Source organism: Rhea pennata, chromosome 1, assembly GCF_028389875.1.
Source record: "Rhea pennata isolate bPtePen1 chromosome 1, bPtePen1.pri, whole genome shotgun sequence".
Taxonomy (NCBI): Eukaryota; Metazoa; Chordata; class Aves; order Rheiformes; family Rheidae; genus Rhea; species Rhea pennata.
In genome coordinates this window covers 53386366-53403652 of record NC_084663.1, presented here as the reverse complement: position 1 = coordinate 53403652, position 17287 = coordinate 53386366, and the positions used below count along the sequence as shown (strand labels likewise).

The 17287-nt window shown below is 42.5% G+C and overlaps 1 long non-coding RNA gene across 1 annotated transcript; it reads left to right on the top strand.

Annotated features, from left to right (window-relative positions):
• Positions 1-9558: 9558 nt before the first annotated feature.
• LOC134146351 (uncharacterized) lies at positions 9559-14475 on the top strand. Its single transcript, XR_009959818.1, has 3 exons — positions 9559-9586; positions 12260-12357; positions 14419-14475. It is a non-coding gene; the product is annotated as an uncharacterized LOC134146351 (long non-coding RNA).
• Positions 14476-17287: the final 2812 nt, after the last annotated feature.

The window sequence follows — 17287 nt, the reverse complement described above, 5'->3', positions numbered from 1 at the left end:
TGTTGTCCTGTTTTATTTCATGTAACCACAGGCAGTTTGGCTAGTGTGTCTTAGCTGAGAGGATACTAATAAAGTGGTGAGCAAGAGTTACTTAAACCAAGACATATATTATAAGGACATGTCTGACTCCACCTTTCTAGGGTGCCCCATGTAGTGGTCTACACATATCTGAACCATATTTAGCCTGTCTATTACCTGTGTTTGACTTGCATGTTGACTGCTTCCCTGAGCAGACTGCAGAGGGAACTAGGGATTAATAGTGTTAGGGAACAAGCACCTTTTTTTGATCATGCCAGAATTGCTCATTATGTGACAGAGTCACTGGAACATCTGGAATAGGCATGTATTTTGGGGAATATGGCTCCTTGTGCCTAAAGCTGATGTTTCCCTAAGACTTCATATACCCAAATCTTTGTAAATCTTTGTAGGAATAGGATTAAATTTGCACTGGTGGAAAAGAGAAATGCAATGCTTATGCTTATTTCTCTTACTGATACCCTATTCTAAAAATTTGAGGAAACAAACCAATATTATCTAATTATTATTATCGTTACCTGCAGTATGGCAATGCCTAGAGGCCAGGGCCCTATGGTTCTAGGTGCTGGTTAGACATATAATGGGCCACCCCTATGATTAGAGGTAAATGTGAGGTAGATGCTGAAATGCAAGAGTAATCACTAAGATTACTGATCTCGCTACAGAGATTGGGTCAGTATTCAAGAGCAGAAGAGTCTATCTGGCAGAAAGCCATTTTCTTTTCATACACTCTTTGGTTTGGATACGTTTGGAGATACTTCTAGGCATGTGATATTGACCTTCCTGCTGTGGTTATTTGATTGGCTGTGACTGTATAGCTCTCTTCACAAGCAATGGGACCTGCCTTTGGAGGTAACTAGGCCTGTCATACTGGGATTGTAAGCTCTTCATCCCTGTTGCTCCCACCGACTGCAGCTGGAGCTATGTTTTCTTTTCAGTTAAAAATCAGGCTCCTTCTCTCAGAATGGCGTGTGGCCTGCGTCCTTTTGACAGGAATGTGAACCAGGCTAGGACAGGGTGGGGACAGGCAGTTCTTCTGAAAACTTGGGCTTTTATTCACTGATGAAACTTAATCTTGGAAGGATGGAGCCGGGTGGAATATGCTGCTTAAGGGAGAAACTCTGAATGAAAATAGCTGGAGTAATGGAAACAGTTTGAGTGAAAGGAAATTTTCAGTTGTATATCAGGAAATCTTAGCTTGCAGCTAACTTTTGTTAGTGTTCAGAATAACTTTCCAAGGAAAGACCATAAATGGAAGCCCAGCCTATAGGTTTTAGTCTTCAAAACCGGACTGGACACAGGAGAACATACTGCAGGCCAGAAAATGAACTTGCTTTGGCTGGGGCAAAGACTATGGGTGTAACCTTGCACCATAAAAAAATGATGTGAGTGCTGCCAGCGACCTCAGGGATCACAGATTCCTTCCAGACACTAATCCAGTGCTGCTTTTCCATCTCTTTCTTTTTTTCTTTTCTACATTTGAACATGTTTTTTTTTTTTTTTTTTTTTTTTTGTTTTGTTTTGTTTTGTTTTTTAGTGCACTGATAGGGGCACAGTAAGGCAAATGCAACCTAGCTTTTCCATTCAATTCTGCTTCTCATTCCTTTCAAGCAGTTGTTAAGGAAAGGTGCAAGAGTCTTCGAGATGCACAGAGAAGTGAAGCAGAGGGGTGTCAAGGGGATGGGGCCAAACTATTTTCAGTAGTGGCATGTGACAGGATATGAGGCAATGAGCACGAACTGAAACACAGGAAATTCCCCCTGAATATGAGGAAGAACTTCTTTACTGTGAGCACCGGCACAGGTTGCCCAGAGAGGTGGTGGAGTCTCCTTCTCTGGAGTTATTCAAAGCCCGCCTGGATGCAACCCTGTCTAACATGCTGTAGGTGACCTTGCTTGAGCAGGGGGGCTGGACTAGATGTTCTCCAGAGGTCCCTTCCAACTTCAACCATTCTGTGATCCTGTGATTCTGTGATTCTCTGTCCAGCAGCCCATATAGCAAAAGGCAAATGACACTTTTTTTGCTCTCCAGTTCTGATGACTAGCCCCAGTGGAAATCTGTCTCTTGCCAGGTATATGCCTGAAAAGCCACCCTCCTCATGGTCTTTATAGTCCTTACTGGTGTTTCCCAGTTATGATAAGGTGTTTGTGCTTAAGTGCATAGAGCAGCCTGAGAAAGGTGGGGGCAAATAGCTGCGGGTTTTAAAAGTAAATAATTTAAGCAACAATAACCTCTCCACCCAGGTAATCACAGAGAATAAACATTCTGCATGTCAAAGGTGTTTCTGGAGATAAGAGCCAGCACAATAAATCTCTTGCTTTCTTAACTTTGTCAGATGCACACCACTGAATGCCACTTCGCTTTTTGCTGAAGGGAAGGAGTTGTCCCTCTAACTAGAAGTAGTGTTCAGTGAAGGGTACCAGTTTTTTTTCAAGGGGAAGTCCTTGTGCTGACAGTAGCTCCCAGGGTGGTAGATATGGTGTTTTTCAAGGTGGTTAAATTTAACCTCTAAAACTTTTCTCTTAACTTAGAGAGTGCAGCATTTGTAGAAAAAAAGGGATAGATATGCAGGAAAATTCATCCAAGATTTTGATGGCAGGGAAATTCAGCTTCATCGTTACAAGCTGCACTTGTTCTTGCAAAGCAGAGTGAGGCTTTTATTTTATTTTATTTTATTTTATTTTATTTTTTATCATCCATGCTAACACTGCTTTTACAGGAGTATGTCTGCATTTCCTCTGCTACCCAGCCAAGGAGGGGCTGTACAAAAGGACGCTTGAAGATTACTGCTGAAAAATTCAGCCTTGTATATGTCCTGAAGTATAATGACAGGGCATAGCCACTTTGTGATGGTTGCCTAGCAAGCTAGTGACAATTATGTTGGGGCATAGTGACAACTGTGTTACACCAAAGGGCTGGTGAGGCTAAAATTGTAAAATTTGCTTTGCAATAATGCAGTGATTGCATCAGTATGTCCTCAGGTCATGAGTGTGGATGTAATGACATGGTGACATTCTGTGTACGTGCTCACATAACTTGTGTCGCTGACTTCCTTATAGTGATTCCTTGGTTCTGTTCTCTCACCATCCTTTGAACAGAAATGACTTAGCTTTGCTTTACTCATAAAGATCAGAGCTAAAGTGTTTGAGTGACATTTCTTTAGATTGGTATAGCTGAGCTTGGAACTGAGGTCAAGAACAAAGCCTTGCATACAAAACCATCAATTCACTTATAATTATTTTTGTTTCATGACATAGTTATCAAGACAGTGACATGTAAGTATCAACAGGTTATCATACGGAAACTTTCTTGTGGGAGACCAGATTAGAAGCAAAGATGATCAACATTACCTGTATTATTTAGTGTGAAAGTTGACTGGCGGTTAGACTTCAGAAAGCACCTGCTGGGGAGCCATGGTTATCAGTAAGTGCTTCTAGTGAGGATTCCTGCAGAGGTAAATGCTCAGCCTGATCAAGAAAATTTTAGGTTATTGCTAACAAGATTTGCATGCCACACAGATAATAGTGAAGTAGAAAACAACAGCAGGGTCAGCTCAAATTATACAGATGGAGCTGGATCACTTGAGTGCATTTCAGCAATGAAATACTAGAGCTACTTTATTGGGAAAAAAGTGTGCATGTAGGATGTGACAGGGAGATGAGAGACAATCCTCTGGAACACATTCCCACTGTAGGGTATATGGGGGTCATGGGAAATAATGTTTAGGCTAAAAGCCCCGATGATCTAAGAAAGGCATTGCCCCTAAATGTACACAAGAGTAGCAAATGGGAGATTATCCTTTTTTTTCAGTCCGACTAATGGCTGTGTCCAACCTGAGCAGCAGAAATGTAAGTTTGGTATCCCTTAAAGTCTTGCTGTCCTAAGTGCTCAGGTCGGGTACTTGATTAGTATGTGGCCCAGATGGCCCATACCCCTAGGATTCCTACCTTAGAAAAGTACATGGGTGAAAGAAGGGGGACTTTGTGCCTTGAAGCTATAGTCATATGGAAAGGTAAACTGGGAAGGACCTAGATTACAGGTGTGACTGGTGATATTGCACTGGAGTGCTGTCTTCTGTTTTCCTGCTTGTATTTATCAAAGGATACTGAAAACTGGAAAGGACTCAAAATGTAGTTTATACAAGAGAAAGTTAAGAATTGACTTAATCACAATCTACAAATACTTTAGCTGAGGGAGAGATTTCTAATAGTAAACAACTCTAGCAGAAAAGGTCTTGCTGAAATCTAGGTTACACCTACACTAGTAAATAAAACGGTCCAGTTCACTGAACCTGAGGGTGAGTGGCACAGCATCCCTCTGAATAAAATTTATCCTCCCCCAAAGCAGCCAGCCTTGTCCAACCCCTCTGGGAACCATCCCTGACCCATGATACCAGGTAGACTCTGCCCCACCGTTGTTAGGAGAGTGCTGGCTGGCACAAGCCAAAACTTGCCAGGAAACACACAAACAACTTTGAACAATGCAGAAAATTTCATACCAGTGCTCAAGTCCGGAGCCTAAAGTGCATTGCTTACTAATACAGACGTCACTTCTGGCAGGCAGTTGAAAGCAGCCTAGAAAAAAGGTGCGCACTTGAACATGTGAGGCTTGTTAGCCAGTGGAACAGTTTAGGGACATAAGTTCCTTATCATTTGAATTTTTTCAGTTCAGTTTAGATGTTATTCTAAAAAGACAAGAGATAACAGAAACCATGGCCTTGCCATGCCTGAAGGTGGACGCTATGCAGAGGGCCAGACTAGGTGTCTGCAGTGTCCAGCAGATGCACCTGCGTTCCAGAGGGTGTGATCACTAACGGGAAGGCCTCAGTGAGAAAGTCCTAAGGATCAAAAGGAGGCTCATTACTCTCTATTGTCATTGCTAAGAGCTCTGTACTCTTTGCAAAGCACTTGATTAAATCTTTCCACCTCTGAGTAGATGGAAGCTACTCCTCTGCTTCTCTCTTCTGTGGGAGGTTTCAATGCCTATGCATAACTTAGTAGTAAAGAGGGGCTGTTGGGGCTCAGAAAAAGAGAGAGAAACTTTCTTGAGGTGGAAAAGCCACAGTCATTTTCCAACCAGTGATTAAACCAGTTGAGAGCCTGGAGTGAAGTCACTTTCCCTGGATGTACATCTCAGCTGTATGCTAGTGAACTGAGTGCCTGAGTCAGGGCCTCAGTGAAAGCCTGGGAGGGGAGGAGGTAGATAAGCAATAGTGCAGGAGTCTTCTCATTATGAAATGCAGTAAAGGAGGCCAGATAGGAGGTATGGCTCCTTTAATGTCGCTGCCTTAGCTCACCAAGATTAATTCCCAAAACAGCAATTAGTGCTGTCTGGGACACCTTGTGCCTTACCAGTTTTGATCTGCAACCCACACTTTTTTTCTTTAGCAACAGCAAAAACACTTCAGTAGCTCTTTTGTCCCAAAGGAGCTCAAAGCCCCTTGAGGACTCCTTTGAACTTTTAAAAGAACGCTTTCCAGTTCTCCAGTGCCAAGGTTAAGCTAGCTGTAAAAGCAGCTATGAGGAATTGCAGGGAATTTCAGTCACTGCAAAGTTTCATTTTCATTTAATAATAATTAAGTGCATTTTAATCTGAATGGAAGTGTGGAAACAGAGGATCTGAAGCACACATTTAAGGTCTGTAATAGTCTAGTGTTGGAAAGAAGCACCAGTAAATTCCAGAATGGTGTTGCTGAGAATGTTAGAAATACTGCACTTCAAACATCTCATTTGCCTCAAACCCTGAGTACAACAATTGCAGAGGAAGGTGCTATCCTGGAGTACTGGATCAGTCCAAACCAGGAGTGTTCCAAGGCTAAAGTGGTAAAATGTGGTATAATAGGATGGAGGCACTTTCATAGGGCTGACTGAGGATTGTTTAGGATAGGTTAGCATTCAGATGCCCTTCCTTAGGATTGAAACATCCTTAGGCATTGTTAAGATTGAAACATAGAGTTACCAGGAGTGGTAAGGGGCTTTAGCAGAGCCAATGACTTCCTTGGAGTCTCATGCAACGGGAAACAAGTGAGCTATGACTGCATCCAGTCATGGATTGAAATGTTAGGGATTTTGAAAGCCAGGGTTGTAGTGCACTGGCAGAGCTGTATGTAAGGCCTCTGGACTGATGAGAGTAATTGCAGATGATATTTGTTGTATCTATGACTGTATTAATGAAGGAGGGAAAGACCGGTTCTGAAATCTCAGTTTTAATCCAACCTTTTGAAAGCTGATTTAGAAACAAAGCAAAACAGTAAACCTTATTGCTTTAAAGGGAAGGAGGACAGGAGAGAAGCCCATAATCAAATGCTAACTCAAAATCCTGTAGTGAAAACTAACAGAGGACAGTCATGCAAAAAGCTGGATCTAAGCCTTCCTATTTCTTGCCCAGTGCTGGAGACTGATCATGAGTGACCTCACTTATGCTTAACTAGGTCATAGCTCTCTCAACATTGCCTTCTTCACCATTTCCCTAACACCTAATCCTTATCCAATATGTCTTCAGCATAGCTCAACTCCACAAGCATCAGCCAAATGGGAGCAACCCCTTCAAGCTGTTCTCCCTCCTGTTTTCTTCAGCCAGTCTTTCTAATTCCATGACCTTTGCAAGGCTGCAGGCTTCTGGTTTTTATATAATCAAATAAACACACTCACCTCTCTCTTTCCAGCCCCGTTTTCTGCCTTTCTCAAAGATTCTGTAATGCATATGAAGGAATTTCAAGCAATGCCAACTACAGTCAATTAAAAAAAAATCGTAGTAATTAAAGATGGGAAAATCTTGCTAGCTCATTGCAGTCCACTTTCTCACATTCTAGCCCAGCCCAGCTCTTGTGAGATTCTTGTCTACAGTACATTTTGCAGTGCTTTGTACAATATGGTTTTATATGCTTTAAGCAACGGGGTATCCATTACTTCCCATGAGAGACTGTTGCACAGATGATTACATCTCACTGTTTGGAAGAGGTTCCTAAAGTTTTCTTTCCACTCTGCCTAACTTAATTTCTCTAAACACTGCACTTGGTAGCATATTAGCCAAACGTTCTCCTTTTTTCATGCTCACCCTGTTCAGGTGACGGCAAATAATTGTTGCTTAGCCAAGCTTTTTAATTCTTAGCTGTAAAGTTTGGCAATTATAATCCTTGGCTACCTGGGAAAGACTAATATTGAGATTAACATGTTAATGGCTGTGAAGAACATGTAAGACATTACTAGTAGCATTGCCTCTTTATTATAAGTCTCTTGACATATCCCATCACAAGGTTTGGCTTTGCTTACTTTGGAATTTACCAGAGTTAGAGCCAACATCTTCTAGCTCATGTCTGCTTCAGCTGTTTTAATAGGTTCTTTTTTGTTTTTTTTTTTTTTAATTTCAGTCCAAACTACTTAGCTGCTTCTCAGAACGAGGCTGACAAGGGAATATTTTGTTATATCCACATTAAAAAAAAATCTTAATGATATTTTTCTTTTAAAAAATCCTCTCTTTTCTCCCCCCTTTTTTTTTTTTTTAAGAAAGAATCCTCTTAGCTCTGTATTGCTTTGAAATAAATTATATCTTTTTTTTTCTGAAAGGTGGATTTTTTGTTTGAGGAGGATGCCTTTTGCCATCTATGACAAAATTCCCCTCCCCCCCCCAAATTTGGCTAAATAATGAGCCTTTGCATGATCACGCCTCTTCAGAAGGAATATGGGGCTGAGAGGGAAGGTCATCTGTTAATTTTTTTTTTCTTTTTAACTGTGATCCTGATGGAAATAATACCCTGTGCTTTCATAATGCAGGAGCGGGCTGTAATGAGCCCACGCAAAACGGGCCGGGTTACGGCTGGGCGGCCGCCTTCGTCCTGGCCTCTCCCACTTGGGTGCTCGCCCTGGCTCAGCATGACACTGGGGGGGGACGGGGTGGGGGTTTAAAGGCCGCGGGGTTTCGGTGAGGTGCGATTTGGAAAAATCCCTGACAAGCGCAGGACGGGAAGCATGTGTGTCCTGGACGGGGCGGGGGGATCCATTTCCAGGCCCCGTGCGTCCTGGCGGGGAGCAAAGGCCGGAGCAGCCCGGCCGTCACAGCCAAACGCCGGATTGGATGGGGCCAAACGCCGGATTTGGCTCGTCGGGGCTCCCCCTGTGCCGTCCCTCCCCTGCGCTCGCGTCCGTTCCTAGCAGCGGCCTGCTCCTCCGGGAGGCTTCTGCCCCGTCCTCCATCCCTCCGGCGCCGGAGGGAGGCTGTTCCCACCCGATGGCAGGAAGCAGAGGCCGGGCAGGGAGGAAGCGGCTCGGCGAACGCCTTGGTGCACCGCTTCACCCTCCCTTTTCCAGACCCGTCCTGCCCGCGGCCTGGCCGCACTCTCAGCCCCGGCCGCTGCGCCGCCGAGGACAGGAAACACGTGCGGTGTGTGCGGTACCAGGGTTGCCCAGGCAACCGGAAATCTGGGAACAGCGCAGTAAACAGAGAGAGAGAGAAGAGGAGAGAAATGCTCCGGGAGGAAAGAAAAAAAGAGGGAGACGCCCAGCTTCTTCGTTGGCCACGTCCAAAATAGTTCTAGTTTCCGTTTCCACCAGCCGCTCCCTTCCCCCCGGGGCATCTGGAAAAGCCTTGGTGCGCCACCACGCTGCGCCGCCGGCGCCCGCTCGCGCAACCGGCGCAGACGCGGGCTCAGATTCACTCCAGCTGTTTGGGAAACAGAGGGAAAACGAGCCCCGGACAACGGGGCAGCGAGCCCTCCGCCCGGAGCGGGGTGCTTCAGGAGGCGAGGGAGGCCTCCCGCGCCTTGGCGGCCTGCCGGGGCGCGGGGCCCCCGCTTGTGTCGGTGTGGCCCGCAGGAGCCCCTTCCCAGCGCACGCACGAGGCAGGTGTCCAAAGTCCGCCCTCTGGGGCCCAACATGCTCTCCAGGGCGACGTTTAAGGTCGCAGGCGGCCGGAGGCAGGCCGTGGCACGGCGAGCACAGGGGATAGGGTGCACCAGCTCTTGAGCAGGACCCGGCCCTGAGGGGATGACTTCAAAGTGCCGCCAAAGGAGGGAACAGGAAACTGAAATCCTCATCGAATTGGGCAAAAAAGAGATGCCCGCAGGCCCTAATCCTGGATAGTTACCTGGATATCCGGAAAGATAAAATGTGCAATTATAATATTTAGCACTGTTGTTTTTGGAGCACCCACTGTCATATAACCTCTACTCAGCACTGAAAAGAAAGCTGGTTTTATTTTCCCCTTTGGACCAGCATATTAGACCCTGGCTTCTCTGACCTGTACTCACTACCATCTCAGTTTTGTCAGTGAAGCCAGCCTGAGAAACTCTCTTGTGTCTTTTGGCCACCTTGTTGGCTGTACCTCTATCATGTTGTCTCCTTATGCATGAATCCTTCCCCTCTCCGTTCTCGCTTCCCTTTATTTTTTTTCTTCTAGAATGCCAAAGCAAGGAGTTTTTAATAGCTAAAGAACGAAAACACCTCCCACGCCTCGCCTCAAAAAAGCTCTTACTCACTCTTTTTGATTTCCAAACCTCTCCTGCTAGCTTAGAGACTTCCTTTGAAGCATTGGTTCATTCCTACAATATTAGCATGTGAGTATAACTTCGGTATACTATGTAGTTCCAGTGACCTCAAGGGGATGACCAAGTGAGTAAATTATTCAGATGTGGGATGGAGACCTGAGGAATTTAGCAGAGAGAGGACAATTTTCGGTTGGATAATGTGACCTGGTTGAAATTAAGATGTTACAAGGGAATATACTGACTTTAGTTCAGGATCTAGTAGTTTTTGTCTCAGAGAATTTTAGCAGGAGGCTAGAAGGTACCTAAGTTATGTTGATGCATGCAGACTGACTAGATAATCTTTGAAAGTCTCTTCTGTCTCTGTTTAATCTGATCCACTACACCAGATTGGAGGAAAAGACAAATCAAAAATTCCTTTGATTTACTCAATTTCATATGTGAAATAAGAATGTGTTTTAACCTCTGTTGTTTCATTTTTTTTGCTTTAAAAATGATACTAAGTGCTATTTTGACTCTAAGATCATCTGCATATGTGATGTATTCTATGCATGTACTAATTTTATAGCCTCAAGGTCTGTTTCTAGCAAAACACAATGTCTCTTTCCCACTGGCTCTGTGGCGATTCCAACATCAACAAGGATTAGCTGTGCTGTAGATACTTGTGTCTGTGGGAATAATTATGGAGACACAACTTCATAGTGTAGAGAACCAAGAGCTATTTTTGATCTGTCAGTCTAGCCATGGCAATGTGGAGTTCAGCACAGACTAATTTACCATGTTTCTGGAGTGAGGTTTTCATCCTGTGTTGTGCTCCATATTGCTGAAACGAAATTGCTAGCAACACCCGATTAAAACAAACATTTAATGTTTACTCCCCATTGCTGCCACTGCTTTGACTATAGTGTAAATGCACCACTAATGACTTGGCCAATAGGAGGGGAAAATAACGTGTCAGAGCCAAGAACAGAACCAGGAATTTGGGCTGTCAGCCAGCTTGTTAGATCACACTGTAGGCCTCTAATGAAATGCATTGATTTGTGACTTTTACAATAACATTTTTAGGAAATCACTTCACTGGCTATTTACTTGTGTGCTGGAACAGCTTGATGAGGTAGGAAAGCTAAAGTTGACACACTGATTACAGATCAAGAATAAAATTTTAAGAATGAGGTTAATTAACCATTGGAACAACTTTTCTAATGTTGAAATAGATTTTCCATCATATCTGGTTGCATATTCAATACTACTTAGTTGTATAAAATATATGCTATAGTTCCAGCAGAAGCTCTGTATTTCATTAGAAATGGTTGTCTGAAGTTCTTTGATTTCTGTTACACAGGAGATCAAACTGCATTGTCTTAATGGTCCCTCTTGACGGTTAAAAAAATATGAGCCTCTGACAGCTATTGACTCTGCGTGTTTGTGATTCTGTGAAGTATTAGAGTGAGATCCTATAGTTGGTAGATTTAAAACTAGCAAGAATTTTCATAAAGAGGACTACCAAATTATAAAGACATATTCTGCAGAAGTGGAAGCTCTGCTGATTTTGCAGTAGACATACTATACTGTAATAAATCAGCATGCTCAAAAAGTATGAACCCATCAATAAAATGACAAACCTGGTACATTTCAAAGTATCTGATCAGATCTCATGGAGTTTCTTAATGAATACATATACAGTTAGAGAGAAAGAAATAATGAGGTGAGTCTATTCCTGTCTTGTGTTATTTCATTGGCTGCCTCAGAAGAGCTGATGGAGATGCAGAACAGTGAATAAGATAAGCATTGAGAATTTGCATGCCCCCTTTTCTGGATTGGATATTATTAATATCCTTATAGATCTACATTAAAAATGTCCTTTTTTTCTGCTTACAGTTTATGGTTGGCTGAATTTCATAAATAACATTTTTTCTATTTCAACTGAACACGTTATAAGTACCGGAGTTTACATACTCTGTGAAAAGCAACCTCCTTTAGTCTTATGTTGCATATGTAAGAATTGAGGCATTTCTTGTTTTCCTTAAATTTACATGTCTGCTTTGCCACAGGCTACCTCTAGCAATGTAAGCTGTTCATGTTTAAAACCAAAATTCACCTTTAAATATGCTTTGACTGAAAAAATATGCCTGGTGAGGTCATTTGCAGAGTAAGAATTAATGCATCATGCAAACAGCTAAATAAAGGTTACAATCTGAGTGGAATTATTCAGAGCTCAGGGAGAAATCTGGCATTTGCAGTCTGTCACTGGTTTTGAGAAGTCTGACTCTTAGTGTCGCTGCCATCCAGACATAGGCTGATTTCTGTGTGACAATAAAAGAGGGATCTGCAGATAGAATCATAGAATCGGTAAGGTTGGAAGGGACCTCCGGAGATCATCTAGTCCAACTCCCCTGCTCAGCAGGGTCAAAATACTATAGAATCATAGAATGGTAAGGTTGGAAGGGACCTCTGGAGGTCATCTAGTCTAACCCAGAGCATAGCACCTATGGGGATTGAGCCCACAACCTTAGCATTAGCAGCACCACACTCTAACCAACTGAGCTATATCTGCCCCCTATAGATCTGGACTGTCTTCCTGCAGAAACAGCAAAAACAAAAGTTGTGGGTGGAAGGGAACACAGAAGTGTCATATGTGAAAAATCTGCATTATGAGGGGAGCGTATGAGTGTATTTTTTGTCCAAGTTTCACAGAATGATTTTATAGTTGTAAATTACCGTTTTTCCTCCTCTATTCCTCTTCAGGACAGCAGATGAGCCAATGTCAGAACAGTGTGTGATACCTGATTTCCCTCGAGAGGAGAGATGTGTGCAGAGTTATGAAGAATTGTGTGCCTCCTGAGGTCTGCCAGTTAAGTATTGCTGTTCTTGGGCCCCATTCTGGGAAGGGCTTCTCACCCTTCTTTCCTTTGGTGTTCTTGAGAGCTGATAGAGTAACTTTTGGGCAGGACACACCCTAAGTATTGATGCGATACGGCCAGGATAAAAATGCATCACTGCTAAATGCCCTGGCTTTTGTAGAGAGGACAATCTTCTTAGAGGTGTAGTGCTAAGATTGTTTTGCATTTCATTTCCGTGTTTTGTTTATACAAGCTAAGCACTTGGCTGATTGCACAGGAAATCAACATGCTATGGGCATTTACTTCAATGGGTGATCTTTAAACGAGTCACCAGGGACCAGCTGCTGTAGAGTTCAAAGAGAGAGAGGCATCTAAAACCTCTAGTGAAGCCAAGCTATGAGCTACGGTGGGAAATGGCAGATGCAGAGCAGAGAAAACTGAAAGGAACAGTGGGGTGAAAGATATATAGAGTTTTGCTTTCCTGTCCAAATTGGTCAGATTAAGGCAAGGTTGGAAAGAAGATTTTGAAAGAAATAGGATAGAATTTTGCTAAGGGAAGTTTATGTTGAATGTCCGGAAATGTGCTCTGACGTGTTGATGTTCTTTGAGCTGTGCATAATAATCTGTGGATGTAACTCAGTTGCTTGAGAAAGTTAATATGGTTCTTGACAAAATACAGGAAAATATATTAGAAAGATCAGTTCTGAACAGAGCAGAAGGTAGAACAAATGACCTACTAAGTTTTTCCATTCTTTCCTCTTTTTTTCTTCCTCGATCATTTCAGAAGTCTCTGAGGCTCAGATAACTCAAAGAGAAGGACTCTCTCAGGTGAGGGAAAGAGAGTGTTCATAGTAATAGAAAAAAAAAAGAGGAAGACAGAGCAAACAAATGGGAAGGAACAGAAATCTAAACTTGGGTGTTTCTTCCTCCCAACACACATGTGAGCAATAGAGTCCCAAAGAGAAGACTAGAGAAAGATTGCCATCTTCTGGAAGGATAAATATCTGCTATTTTTCAGAATACTGCCTCTGATATATATTTATTTTTGAAACCGTAACATATTTCCGATAAATTTCTTTTTAAACATGTTTTCCTGTAGATATCTAAATTAGATCTCATTTCATCAATAAATATGCATGTGATCCTAGCTTTAGAAACCCACATAGCATTTTGGATCTTAATGAAACTCTCAACACGCTTAAAATTAGAAAATGTTAAAGTATAGTCTTACATCAAGGCTATCAAAAGTGAGGCTATTTTTATGAGAATTTAGAAACCAAACTTAAGGTGCTCAAGCGTGGAAATCCTGACTGACGAAAAAAAAATTGCAACTCTCCTTTTTAAATAATGTCAGCTGGAAAGTATATCGCTGTCAAACAGAACCTTTTATTGATCAAAAAAAACCCTGCAGTCAGTCTATAAAGCATGGGCACATTCAGCATTGCTTCCAGTTAGCCTGTCTTAGAAATGATTATCTACATTACAGGAGCTTATGTAGTGACTGGGATTAAAATAACTGCACGGCTATCAACCGTTCTGCATCAGGGCAAAAGGGGTCAAGAGTCTATGATAGCAATGTCCATGTACAGGCCTGTAAATCAGTCAGCTCTGTGGCCCTGTTGCAGGTTACGCTGTCACCAGAGCTATTTGTATTTCTGACTCTCAATCTCATATTGGAGTGAGGAGATCAAGGTATACGGACCGTTGTTTCCTTTTGTCCTGCCAGAATGGCAGGGTATAAATGCCATGCTTCCTCCAAGCAGTGTAGGAGCCTCATTCACCTGGCATTGAGCAAAGCTAAGGGATCCTCTGCGGGCAAGATGGCGTGCATATCTTTGGGCTGCTTCTCTCCCTTGCAGTTTGATTTAATGGGCTTGGAAGAGTTGCTCCATGCCCTTTAGTGGCTGTCCACTAAGTTCTTCCTTGTGAGAGGTGATACTGTCCTTACTTTACCCTGTTCCGATGCCAAACAAGGTGTAAGTATTTTGGGGCCTTTGAACCTTTAGGACAAGAGATGAGAAGGGACTTGGGGTGAGTGTGAATTTTTCTGTCTCTCCTTACTAGCTTCCCAAATTCTTCTGATGTGATCCTGTTGGAGCTGGGATTCCTGGTGAACTTCATGCCTTGGTGAAAGCTGCCACTACAATGGACGCTAAAAGTCTTCCCTTTACTCTCATTCTTTGAGTACTGGACTTCTCTAACTCAATACTGTTTCACATATCTCTGCTATTGCGGCGATGCCATGGTGACAGTCTGTCAATCAGCAGGGCTTCCTTTTTTTCATTAACATCTCTAGTGCTGATGGGAAGAGTTGGACTGACATCTCCTTAGAGTCTCAAATCCTCAGTCTCGGAGCAGATTCAGTTTCCTCATTCCATTTTCCTCTTCCCTTTCTGTGATTGGCAGGTCTGGCCAAGAAGATATCCCAGGGCTGGGGGTTAATTGATGCCAAAGGCATTGGTAGCTTCTGAGCTAAGGTCACTTTTCCCTTCAAGCACTGGTCAGACAGCCACCAACTCATGCCATACGAAGTTCCCAAATAGCCATTGCATGGAGATGGCTGGGATCTTTCTGTGCTTTATTGAAACTTTTTACTTTCTGAATACAGGTCACCCTTTTGCACTTAATCCCAGCCCGCAGCACCAATCACTTCCTATATAATCTCCCAGAACAGCTGCTCTGTGATTGCATTGTGGATTATAACATGACCATTTTCCACAAAACAGCTGCTGGCAGAAGGATAGCATTTAATAATCACTGGGTTGAGGGTGGGCAAGGGAGGAGGGGAGGAGAAAAAGGAGAAAGGGGTTTTGAAGCATTTTGGTTTCCTGGAAGATCAAGAGATGAATGAAATAGAGAAGGCAAAGTCTGAGTCCAGTTTCTGTATTACTTCCCTAAATTAACAGGACTTCAAGGACCTGCTGGCAAGGTAAATTCTTTTATTTTTTCCTTTGCGGTCTATCTAGACACCAGGAGACTTCTAGTCAGTTATTGTTAGTAAGTATCTCTCTTTTATGCAGGTAAACTTTTCTGAAAATGTTCTATTGAGGATGTAGTTCATATTTACTTTTCGTTCCCTATTTTCTCTGCATTCCTGATCCAATTCCTTTTTCTGACTCTTTTGTTTTGTTTTCTTTTTTTCTTTTTTCCTTACTGTTTACTCTGAAATGGTATGCCTTTTGAACCAGTATCACAAATCAACTAGGGAGAATATTTTTTCCCATTACTGAAAATTTACATCAGAAAAATGAATTCTGTCAATATTATGACTAGAAGCATTTTGTTTTAATAAAAATATAGGCAACCTAAAACCTGATGGCAGAAAATCTTATAAGCCAGAATTGATGAAAAACTGAACAAATTTGTGTGCTGAGGGTTTCTATTTTGAGATGAAAAATTAACTTTTTGGAGGAAAATAATTTTATCTGTAATTTCCTTTTTAACTGTAAGCCCAATTTTCCCCTGGACAAAGTTTTAATGAAAAATTAGCCACCAAACTTTGCCAGAAACCTTTACATAATAGTGTATTCCTAAAAAATATTTACTCTATGAAGATAGTAGTATCAAGCACACCTTCAAATCATGGAACTCATTAGTTATGGTAACATTAAGACAATAGCATCCCCAGTGTCCTCCTATGGGGACATTGCTGAGAAAAAGAAATGCTCTGAAGAAGAGACAAAAGAAGCCAGAGCATTAGACAATGTAGGGCATTTTCAGAAGCTGAGTATTTTCTTGCTTCTGCTCAGAATGTTCCAGATTAGGCACTGTTTTCTCAGTGCAATGGGATGCTAGTCACATCCTGTCCCCCAAGAGGAGCTTCTGCACCATCTTTGTTGACCACATTTCTGAGCTTGCTGCTTAACAGAACAAATGCTTCTTAACCACACCACTTCTCACTGTATCCTGTTAGCTTGTTGCATACAATGCCACGTTCAGTCTAGTATCATTTATTCATAGTAGTGTCCACAATATGCTGGGCCTTTCTCACACTTTCAACATTGAATGAGTCAACAACAGTTATGCGAAGAGGACCAGCAGCAGGCAATGTATGTGCAAACTGAATCTGTTCATGGACAAATAGATTTTGAGAATCATAAATAGGAAAGGGTGGGCGTATCTGGATGAAGTTGTGCCAAACATAGGGAGTGCCATGTGGGAAGAGGCTTGCGTTGATTACATGAAAGTTGATGTGTGGGTAGATGACATCTAATCAATCTATGAAGTGGTAAGAGGGTTCTTAGAAGTCAGCGCAGGAATTGCAGGAATCTTAAAATCTTAAGCTTCCCTCTGAGTGAGACAGACCATAAGAGCTTGGTACATAAATTGCTTTTAGAGTTACTTGTTTAGATGAGATGAACCTGGGAAGAGTCTCTGTGAGAATGTTTGCACTTAAAAAAATCTCCTTGACGCTTTGTGTGAGAGCAGAGACACTGTCATCCCACCACCCTACCAAATTTCTAATATGCAGAGCAGTGCTTGCTGAGATGGGGGATGCCCCTCTTGACCAGGTCAAGAGTTTGATGTGTGAACTTCAGCAGTCCTGGAATATTTCCTGTCTTGTTTTTCCTGCTATGAAATCAATGCATTACCAGCCTTCCTACCTGTGCTGGAAAAATGTTTTGGGATATCTCATGGTAAGAAATCTCATTTAGTTAGGTGAGGTATTCATGTCCCATCTAATGACAATGCATGGTATTTTAGGGAGATCGATTAATGGCTTTTCCATGCCATCTCTGAGACAGAGTGAATATGGTTGTCTCTTCTGCTCATGTGCTCCCACACACCATTGCACTCAGTCCCATAGGTCCACAGGGCTACTACTGAGCCTTTTCCCTAATACAGATGTGCAGTGTATTTTGAAATGGTTGAAGCTGAGCTACTGTTTCACATTTTCAGGAAATGTTTTTTCCTTGCTGAGTAAGATGCTAGG